This window comes from Artemia franciscana, chromosome 9 (assembly GCF_032884065.1).
Source record: "Artemia franciscana chromosome 9, ASM3288406v1, whole genome shotgun sequence".
NCBI lineage: Eukaryota > Metazoa > Arthropoda > Branchiopoda > Anostraca > Artemiidae > Artemia > Artemia franciscana.
Genome location: NC_088871.1, coordinates 28,456,489 through 28,466,107, shown reverse-complemented (window position 1 = coordinate 28,466,107; position 9,619 = coordinate 28,456,489). Strand labels below are relative to the sequence as shown.

The following is a 9,619-nucleotide window of genomic DNA, read 5'->3' as shown; positions in this document are numbered from 1 at the left end:
ATCGTTGGTGAAGATACAAAAGCATATTTGAAACTTTATGGTTTATTCGAATATAAAAATTGATTGTAAAACATTTGTAAAAAAGCCTGGGAAAGAACATGTAGTGGAGGATACATAGACTGAAGCAACTACAAAGATAGGTCAAAACTAGTTATGGAGAAACCCGAGTATAAAATTTGCCACCTAGAATTGAACCCTCTTTTGTAAGAGACTACAAATATGTTATTAATGAAACAACAGCACTCAAAATGGACACTTTTCGTGTAGGACCAAAAAAAAAAATCTGAGGGATCTCCTGGATAAAATAAGTAGTAAAGTAGGGGGAAGCTGTTTGTCAAATAGTTTAATATATAGTCTATGTTGCACCAGGTCTGGAGATTTAAGCCTGACAGCCTTATATCCTCTTATGATATTAGAGGGACATACTATCCTCTTATAATCTTCTTAAATAATAAAGCTGTCTTCGCTTTAATAAATTAATAATTTCAATTGTGATGCACCAAATTAGCGTCTAAAATTGGACCATTCTTCTAATGACAGCTTTGCTGAAGTTTCTTGAAAATTGCAAAGTAACGGCTCTGAACACGAGAAGCATCTGTTCAGTCTTGAAATGATTCATTTGAGAGACAATAATTTGTTATAGTACTTTTTTTTGTCAGAGTTGCGCCCATGATCAGAGCTGCTATTAGCCAGACAAGAAAAAGAAAAAAAAAGATTCGCTGACAAAGAGCACCGAACGAAAGTATTCCCGGGGAGCCAATTGGAGTGGACTGGATTTGTTTCAACTTATCTATAGCATTTGTTTTTCTAAGAAGTGCCATCGTGCTGGCGAATTCGCTCTCTCCAAAGAGTAAAGCTTATGTTTCTAGAATTACTATACTCACTCACCAAACTTCTTACACAGACTTTAATCAATGGCACCAATTGGATGGGGGATATCCTCCGGGATTTTTCCTCTCCCCCTAGATTGCCAAATATACCCTATTTTGGTATTTACATTGAAAAAAATAAAAAATTCCCCCCCCCCCCCAAAAAAAAAAGCAACAACAATGAATTAGCACCATTGGATTTAATGAAAAAATTTCCTAAAATCAGTTAATGCTTCTCTTCAAACCAATATATTCTTACTTTTCACGGTGTTATCTCTAACTTTGAATATTAAAATTAAAACACTCATTTACCATACTATCGGGGGTTGCTTTTTTTTGCATGATGAGCTTTTTTATTCTGTTAATCTCAGCAAATGCGATAATCCTTTCCTCCTAAAGAATACATTTTGGGCCAGAAAGTCGTATCAACATTTGGAGGGAATTTTTTTGGTCTAATGGATTATTTTCATGCATTGACATTTAACACTTTACGTGGACTAGTAGACTACGAAGAACTAAAAAATCTTTGCAAACAGTTTAAAACAACAAACAGCTATAAAAAAAACTAATTGAGTCAGGATTTGCAATTCTGCTATTATTTGAACCCGGAATAAGTTGGCAAATATATTCCAAGGACCGATACCCACGATGAATCTTCATCATTACGTCAGGTTCCTTTACCGGCTTCTTTTTGGCTTGACAAATGATTCTTAAAATTTCTGGGATGGACCAAGAAAAAAGATTATACAACACGTCTAGGATCGATGATCTCATAATGTGTATTAATATTCTTGTTTTAACTCAAGTTTGTATCCAAAATCCAACACCTAAGAACTTCTGATGAGCATTTAATAATAGGCCTAAAACAACTGGAATGAAGGATATTATGCTCAAATGCTTATAAGGTGAGCAATTTTCAGCAAATTATATCTTACTTACGTTAGATTGATAGCCTTGTTACTCTGGTTTATTTTAAAACTCATGCTGCAATTTTCATTACAGCTATCAAAGGACGCCATAATTATTTAAAATTAGTAGCTTTTTTTTTTACTCTGGAGTAACTTATTTATATTAATCTTTGATTTGTTCGGACTGCAAATAGCTTTGGTAGCGTTGCCACCACGTGGCAAAATATTATTAAACTGGGGTGCTGAATAGGCGGTTTTTTGATAATTTATATATTTGCTATATCGCAGAATTTGACTTCAAAGCACTTTGTCTACCTTCATACCAAAATTATTGTATTGTGCCTCAAAATAACAGAAAACATTCACATTGCTGCGGCAAGGTCGTTACTTAATCTTATTTAAAAGAAATTTATGTAAAATACAATGTTGAGTAGGGCATACAAGGTCTTAATGGAAAAGGTTTTTCTTCTTTTAGACAATCCAATACATGGCAAGGAATCGCGTTGTACAGACGGAACTCAGAGAGCTTGCTGCCCTGACTCGGGGCAAAATCAAACCCAATGAAACCGACGACTGGAAGAATGAGCAGCTTTACGTTCCCCCTCTACCCCCTACAAATCTAAGAGGGTGCCATTTAATTAGGATACAATATGATATTTTTGTGAGTATTTTTTTGTTTCAGTTTGTTTCATAGGGATATAGCTTTTGCTTCGAAATTCTTTGTGTCCATTAGGAAGTCAAGCTCCTGTTTGTGGTTCAAAAGTTAAAATTCATATAAAGTTTGGCTCATATCCACCATTTAGCCATGCAATCAGTGGTATCCTCTAATCTTAAGTCCAAGCAGCCTAAGTCCTGTTGATTAATTTTAATCATTTCAAAAATCGGTGTTGGTGGATTGTCCTGACTGGTCAATGCTTTCCTTAGGATAAAAATGGCCGCATATATCTTAATTCCTTAACCGATTCCTTCTTAATGCATTCAGTTGACATATTTGCATAATAATTAAGGTCGAGTATGTTTCCTTCAAAAAGGTAGTTGACAAAAATTTCCCTCCTTTATGCTGACAGTTTGGTCCTCAGACTTTCCCAACGATAAAAACGGCTTCTAAAATTCGTTGGTGTCAAAATTTGATTCATTATCTACACTTTTCTTTAATCAGGGACGTCTCATCTGATGAACAGTTATTTATCAATAAAAAGAAAAAACACCTAGATTACATGCAGAACACTAAGTAGCTATCGCAAAACGACAGCAAATTCAGGTTTGAATTTGCTGTCGGCAAAAAGAAGCTCTTATTTATACGCGCATGTGCCTATGAAATATACTTTTTTTAGAAATACTTTTAGCCAGAGTTTTACAATTTCGGATTCTAGACTCAACCTGCTAAACCTTAGTGATGTCTATCAGAGACCATAACAACTTGAGATGACTTAAGGACAAAATCATAAGATTTGGGCTCTATCTAGTTTATTTGACCTAATTGAGCTGAACTCTGACATATGATGTTAGTCATTTGAGTCTAGTCATTTCAAGAAATCCTCCAAACTAAAGGCTATTGAAGGTAGTTGTAAAATACCCACTTAATATTTAAATCGATTAGTATAAATTTCAAATAATCTTACTGATTTTTTTTTTACTCTATCTCTGTCTTTCAAGGTTATATTACTTTCTTTCTTTTTTCGTTTTTGTTAATTCTTACAGGGCTAGACTTTATAACAGGCCTTTATTGACAGCTGCAATGGTCTTCATTGGCTGGCGTTCATTTTGGTTTACATTCTGGAATTTAATTACATTCTGGAAAAAAAACTAGACAAGACAAGACAACACTATATTGCCTAAGAGTCCAATTACCAAGAGATGAAGGAAATCAATTCTAAATCACAATTAAATCTCGTCTTCATGAGAGAAGTCAATACCTAGTGGAGTACCATCTACATTTCCGCCCCTCTTTTTCGCGGAAGATGAAGCCTTAAAACTTTTCTTGTACAGCAACTGCTTATCTCAGCGAATGCATCTATTGCCTTTTTTGGCCCGCTTCAAAATGTAATTAGTTTTTTTGAATTTTGGGTAATACTTGCATTTTAGGCTTTTTCTGTCTCTCCATCTTCACTATTTTACTGTTTAGCATAAAGAGCGTGGCGTTGAGAAGGGAAAGGCCCCTTTTATACACGGAGTAATTTCTGTTCGTTTTAAGTTTTAATGTCGCTCCTTACTTTTAGTTAAAAAAACTAGTGTTTTTTATTTAATTTCTGAACGTTTTTGAATTAATGCATGTTTGGTTTTGGCTCTCCGCACATAAATTATTAAAATGAAATTTGCTCATTAGTTCTTTTTTGGGCTAAATGGCTATCTCTTAGTTTTGATCAGACGATTTTGGGGTGGAGGAGGAGGCCTAGTTGCCCTCCAATTTTTCGGTTACTTAAAAAGGCAACTAGAACTTTTAATTTTTAACGGACGTTTTTATTAGTAAAAAATATACGTAACTTAAGAATTAACTTACTTAACGAACTTCTATATTCGTATATTTTTATTTATGTATATGAGGGGGTATGTCCCCTCGTTAATACTTCGCTCTTTACACTAAAGCTTAAATTTTGTCCCAATTCTTTAAGAATTACCCCTGAATCAGAAAGGTTGTAGAATAAATAGTTGAAATTACTAAAAATACTTTAGCGTAAAGAGCGAGGTATTTAGAAGGGGGGAGAACCCCTTATATGCGTAAAAATCTCTGTTCCTTTTAAGTTTTAATGCTGCTACTTACTTTCAGTTGAAAAAAACTTGTATCATATTAATTTTTTCATTGTTTTTTTTATAATAATACTAGAAAATCCTACACTCCTTTCGTTGAATTTCTCTTCCCCCATGATAAATTCCTCTAAAGAAAGATCCTCCCACATACCCCCCTCCCTTCAACCCCCCCCCCAAACACAAATATCCCCCTGAAAACTTCTGAACACTTCCCAATAACCATTACTGTATGTAAACACTGGTCAAAGTGTGTAACTTGTAGCCTCTCCCCAGGGGATTGTGGGGGAGTAAAGCATCCCCAAGGACACAGTTACTATGTTTTTCGACTATGCTGAAAAAAACGGCTATCTCAAAATTTTGATCCGTTGACTTTGGCAAAAAAATGAGCGTGGGAGGGGGCCTAGGTACCCCCTAATTTTTTGGTCACTTAAAAAGGACACTAGAACTTTTCATTTCCGTCAGAATGAGCCCTCTTATGAAATTCTAGAACCACTTGGTCGATACGATGAGCCCTGGAAAAAAAAAATAAATAAACACCCGTGATCGGTCTTCTGGTAAAAAATACGAAGTTCCACATTTTTGTAGATAAGAGCTTGAAAATTTTACAACAAGGTTCTCTGATACGTTAAATCTGATCGTGTGATATTCGTTAAGATTCTATGACTTTTAAGGGGCGTTTCCCCTATTTTCCAAAATAAGGAAAAATTTTCTTAGGCTCTTAACTTTTGATGAGTAAGAATAAATTTGATGAAACTTATATATTTAAAATTAGCATAAAAATCCAATTCTATTAATGTATCTTGTAGTATCAGAGTTCCGTTTTTTAGAGTTTCGTTTACTATTGAGTCAGATCGCTCCTTACTACAGTTCGTTACCACGAACTGTTTGATAAACTCATATTATCTTTCATCGTTCTTTTTTTTTTCATTTTCACCTATAATTACTTTTTTGTCTTCTTTTTTAATTTTCTCATTTCCTTTTCTTTTCGTGCAATTATAGATGTGTCACATCCTTATCACAGAGTCGAATGGAGATATGCTTCCTTTATAAACTGGCCTAGATGCCTTCCAGAGACCTTCCTAGCCCACTTTGGGGATGGGGCATGACCTAAAATACATCTTAATGCAAAAGTACCAAATTTCCTAACTAATTTAACCCTTAACTAAACTCTTGCTACCTGACACTTTTCACAAGCAAAAATAATTTGCCTAACATCCCCATGAAAACCACGAATTTCACAATTTGGTGTAGAGCTTGTCTCCTGTTTATAGAGAGCTTTAATTGTTTTAAGTCCTGTTCGAAGTCCGAAAATTGTTCTATCAATTCTCCTATGATAATGGGTGAAATCTATGGGAGGGGGAAGGGTCTATAATCAGAGTTTCCCTTCTAGATTTGATATCCATACTATCAAGAAACTACATACCAGTTTGTATAAATCTTTCTCACTAAATTGAATTTCAATTTTTTTCTAGTTTGTTTCAGACAGTATATAGTCGTGTAATGTTCCACTTCGTTATCTGAAAAATTGTTTAAGCTTAAAATTCGGTGGGTGAATTGCCGCGCATAATATATATGGTTTATCAAAAATTTTCTAGATTATATCATGTCTTTACTTTAATTCCAAGACTTTTTAGGTCAAAACCCAACAAGCCTTGGGCTTACTCCGTTTTTGTTTAAAATAATATAGAAGAAAAATGTTCAGCTGAAATCTAGTAGACATTCAGCGAGGCAAAGCGCCACTGCTTGGTTGGTTTGACATGTCGTATTTTCGAATTCCGTAAAGCCTAATTGCTGTGCTAATGGACGAAATCGGCCATTACGTTAGTTTAGCTGTATTTTCGTTTTAAGCGTGAGAATTTTCAATCAAATTTCTGACAGACCAAGGAGAAAAAATTACCAAACTAGAAGGAAAACATGATATTTCCAAGGTCTCAATGCTTTTCTTTTATAATTAAATGACAATTATAATTAAATGACAGGTATAAGCACGACATTTTTGTTGAATTTCAGACATAAACTGCTCATAAAAGCAATCCCTTATATTGTTCTTCCAAAGAACTTCTCTCCCCCCCCCCATCCCGAGTAAGCTATCGTTTTATATACGTACATCTTTGTATATATGTTAAAGTGTATTATAGCTAGATTTTTTTCTCAAAGTTTTTTCTGAGTTTTAATTGTTTGATGTTAAAGTCTTTTAACCACGTAAGTTCCACTGTATCCAAACTCAACTGCGCGGTTGCTGTTTCACTGTTTTATGTGCACACTGAAAAATAAACTAAACTAGTCCTGCTAGGTAATTTATGCGGGATAATTTTTGAAATTATTGGGATGGACACAGACTATACAAACCCAGGAAAAAAAAACTAAAAAAGAGAGCTAAAAAAGCATAGCCCAAAGCTGGAAATATGACGTCATCGAATCAAATGTATGAGGGTCGAGCATCTGAGCTATATTCAATTTCAAAGGTCGGTGACCCCGTATAGAGACGAAAAGCCCGCAAAGGGGTCTCTTTTAGGCAGAAAAGTGGCATCGGCTCTTTGGCTAGTGCACATAAAATCGAGTGTTGTTTGTTTGCTCTGTCTGTTTGTTTTCCTCTGTAAACCTTCGAAATTATTAGAACTAGAAATATTATTAAATTTTTTGAAATACTGCTTAAAACTGCAAAGAAAAGACTATTTAAATGAAATCCACCTGACTATCTTTACCTTTGCTATTCTTGAGGCATATCATAATTCCGACCTCTAAAGTTCACAATAGAACTTTATTTTTCCCATAATGATCATTGAAAAAATTTCCAAAAATCATTGAATGATCGAAATTTAGCAAATTTTGTACAGATGATTTTATAAATTAATACTCATCCTCATGGGCGCCCTAAAAGGGGGGGAGGGAGGCAAGGCTGAATGAAGCTTCCTTATATTTTTGTCTTGAAATTTCTATTATAGAACATAGGAAGTGGTGATTAGACCATTAAAGCCTCCCCCCCCCTAAAATTCAACTTATGGGTGCCTTTGCTTATCTGTAGAGACAAAAATATACAAAACTGCTTAGTTGCCCCAACCTAGCAGTTACTGTTTAAGAACGTGGTAATTTGAGACATTTACTTTTTAGACACTTTCACTTTCTTTGCTTTTCACAATCTCCTTATCTGTTATCTTGCGCCATTAAAGTTCACTCTCTCCTTCACTGCCACATGACACTCCTTGCTTCAGAGTACAGTTCTACAAACCAGATATCTCTTGAGCACTACCTCACTGAGTTTATTTGCAAATATATTGCTGTTTTTCAAGGTTACCATTAATTCACCTCTCTAGTACTGTTAGAATTTCATTCTCAAAACCACTTTCTTGTTTTTAGTTTCAAATTGAACCCAAAGGAGTTGACCGTCCCATAAAATTGCAGCTACCTATAATGTTGGCAACTTACCCCTTAAGAGGTGCTGATGGAACTTTACGGAGGAAAAGAGGTGCCCAATATCCAGCAACCCTTCCCATTTTTCGACCATGGGTAGAAGAAAAAACTATTGAGTGACTATCTTAGCTTAAACGCGTTACAAATAATACGAGAATTAGCAGCCACAGGCTTTCTTAGAAGATTTGAAGATGTTTGTCTTACGTCAGTGATAGAGGAACGCCCTTCTAGAAAATGTATGAAACCAGTGAATACACATAAAGAAAAACGAGTCAGTGTGAACAGATCCCAGTGCATTTAAAGCCATATGACGTGCGAAAGTTATTTTTTTCTTCATTTACGTTGTTCAGTTTGTTAATATAGTGTGCATTTAACATTTAGTATTCTTATCACTTTTATACTGTTGCTTTTCTTCAAGTTAGGCATATTATAATAATATATTTTTAAACTAACAAGTGGGTGTTGTTGTTTAGTATTTAAAAATACCTCATTCCGCACAATTTTTCCCATCGAAATAACTTTTTTTTCTCTATGCTTTATCTTGCTGTTGTTGCAAGAATGTAAAAAATTTGAATTTTTTATTATTTTCAGCAGGTAAATAGCCTATAATTGGTCAATTTTGTAAAAAGAAAAATATATTTTCTGTATAGAAAGTAACTAAGTGGCTTTATAAGGCACCATCAAGTAACAGCAACAGAGTAAGGTTGTTAAATGTTTTCATGTAACTAGTAGAATCAGCCTCCTTACAAATTATTTGGTTTTTTGATATAACACATCAGACATCCCTGTTAATAATAATTAAATAAAAAAAAAAATTTTTTTAGCTGAAAGTAAGGAGCGACATTAAAACTTAAAACGAACAGAAATTACTCAGTATATAAAATGGGTTGTCCCCTCCGCAATCCCTCGCTCTTTACGCTAAAGCTTTTAATTGTTTTAAAAAGTAGAATTGTGGCAAAGAGTCAAACTTTAGCGTAAAGAGCGAGGGATTGCGGAGGGGACAACCCATTTTATATACGGAGTAATTTCTGTTCGTTTTAAGTTTTAATGTCGCTCCTTACTTTCAGCTAAAAAATTATTTTTTTTTATTTAATTTCTGAACATTTTTGAATTAATGCATGTTTGGTTTTGGCTCTCCGCACATAAATTATTAAAATGAAATGTGTACAATAATTCTTTTTTTGGCTAAATGGCTTTCTCTTAGTTTTGATCAGACGATTTTGAAAAAATAAGGGGTGGAGAAGGAGACCTAGTCGCTCACCAATTTTTCGGTTGCTTAAAAAGGCAACTAGAACTTTTAATTTTTAACGAACGTTTTTATTAGTAAAAAATATACGTAACATATAAATTAGCAACTTACGTAGCAAACTTTCATAATCTTATATTTTTATTATGTATACAAGGGGGTTTGTATCCTCGTTAATACCTCGCTCTTTACCCTAAATCTTAAGTTTTGTCCCAATTCTTTAAGAATGACCCCTGAATCAGAAAGGCCGTAGAATAAATAGTTGAAATTACTAAACATACTTTATCTCCTCCTAAATACCTCGCTCTTTATGCTAAAGTATTTTTAGAACCCTTCATATGCGTAATAATCTCTGTTCGTTTTAAGTTTCAATGCTACTCCTTCCTTTCATTTGAAAAAAACGATTTCATGTTTATTTTTCATTGTTTTCTTATAGT

General features: G+C 34.2%; 1 long non-coding RNA gene across 1 annotated transcript; it reads left to right on the top strand.

Annotated features, from left to right (window-relative positions):
• Positions 1–1,575: 1,575 nt before the first annotated feature.
• On the top strand, positions 1,576–8,645 carry LOC136031231 (uncharacterized). The gene is made up of 3 exons (XR_010618471.1): positions 1,576–1,774; positions 2,253–2,438; positions 7,883–8,645. It is a non-coding gene; the product is annotated as an uncharacterized LOC136031231 (long non-coding RNA).
• The last annotated feature ends 974 nt before the right edge of the window (positions 8,646–9,619 follow it).